Source organism: Notothenia rossii (assembly GCF_949606895.1).
Source record: "Notothenia rossii genome assembly, chromosome: 7".
Taxonomy (NCBI): domain Eukaryota; kingdom Metazoa; phylum Chordata; class Actinopteri; order Perciformes; family Nototheniidae; genus Notothenia; species Notothenia rossii.
The window spans coordinates 83,507,203-83,509,168 of NC_136905.1; positions in this window are offsets into that span (position 1 = coordinate 83,507,203).

Here is a 1,966-nt window from a genome sequence, read left to right on the forward strand (position 1 = left end):
AGCATGAGAGGACTCTTTAAAGTAGAGACACTACATACTGATATACACCTGAACATCAGCAGGAGAGGACTCTTTAAAGTAGAGATACTACATACTGATACACACTTGAACGTCAACATTCAATGTTGCAGCAGAACTGTTGCAGCAGAATTAAAGCTTTATATAAAATAAGCTGTATTGGTAGTTGTGAAATTGCCGTTTTGATATTCAAGGTCTTGATGTTTTACATGGAAGGAGAAAACTGTGGATTTTTCTCAGATTTGGTGTAGAGAGAGAAATCACATTCATAACAACGTCATGGGAGAAAAACAAGCTCACATTCACAACCTCATCACAGATTGTCCTCGGCTTGTTTACGTGAGAAAGTGGAAATCTATCACATTCATTAGGACACTGACACTGTCTGTGTGTGTGTGTGTGTGTGTGTGTGTGTGTGTGTGTGTGTGTGTGTGTGTGTGTGTGTGTGTGTGTGTGTGTGTGTGTGTGTGTGTGTGTGCGTGTGCGCATGACGTTTATTTGTGAATGCTTGGCAACAGCTTCAGTTCATCAAGCAAAACTCCCAAAAAAAATCCCAGAGACCCCCGCAGAGCGAGCAAACAAAAGCAGAATTCATCCTGTTTCCACCCAGAAGTGATGGAGTGAGTCACCACACTGACTAACACTAATTTACAGCCTCACATACTGTAGACTTTACACATGCAGGGAAATGCTGCTAAACACATTGCCACAAGCCATCAGACTCGTTCGGTGCTACATCATAAATCTAAATATCTTACAATGTTATGGGGGATTTGTATCTCCCGGGTTCAAGTTCAAATTCGACTACTTTCAGTTTTTATGACACAAGTATGGATTTGAGCAATAACTTCGCCCCTCGCCTGAACACGTTTAAAGCAGGTTAAAAACACGGGTAACGTTTTGGCATTTGTGTAAACAAGTGTGTGAAAGTCTGTATGTTTTTATTAAAGGTGGGGTAGGTAGTTTTGGAGAAAGCAGCTCGAGTGCGCTAGAATTTGAAAATACACAACCGGAAGAAATCTGCCACTTCCTCACAGAGCCCCTCCCCCAACACACAGGAACGCGCACATGACCAATGAGGGAAACCCTAGTGCTACGGCTTCCACGGATTAATTTTTTTTATGGATTTGTCGTCAAAGCACTTCAGATATTCATTGCTATCGGGATGTTAAGAGCATTCCATGGAATATAACAAAAAGTGTATCACGAGCCGGTTTCTCAAACTTACCTCCATCACCTTTAAGTCTCAGTGCTTTGCAAATACATCTAAAAATCTCCTATTGATGGGTGTTACATCATAAATCTAAATCTCTTACAATGTTATGCTACTCTAAACCTAGAATGCTGCTCTTGGATTTGTAGTTATACAAAATGGTGGCTTTTAATCTACTCCACCCCCCCCCCCCCCCTTATTGTCACCTCAACGGTACTGAATGTATGGATGGCTCAGGCCAATGTAACATAAGCAGGACATCAACATATTCATCCAACCATGTCTCTATTTATCCATACATCCATCCACAAATGTCCCCATCCATCCATCCATCCATCCATCCATCCATCCATCCATCCATCCATCCATCCATCCATATCCAGTGTCCTGAGATCTGTTACTAACTGTAAAGCACTTACTCATCACTGTACCCTGTATGCCAGGGCAGGTCTGCCTTCACTAACTGTACGGAGGCTCAGTCATTGGTACATATTCATTTACAAAGCCATGTTGGGTAAACTACCTTTTATATCTGCTCTCTGATCTCTCGACGAATTGAAAGTACTTATTGCCTGAGATCTCATGATGTGGTTTTATTAAATGTGCCAAGTGCTAGGACTGTCTTAGGGAGGAAAGCTTTTAGTTGTGCAGCTCCACTAAATTGGAACAGTCTGCAAACATGTTTCAAACTGAGCACTTTGGTTCCCCTGCATCATTTTGAAACTGGTCTGGGTG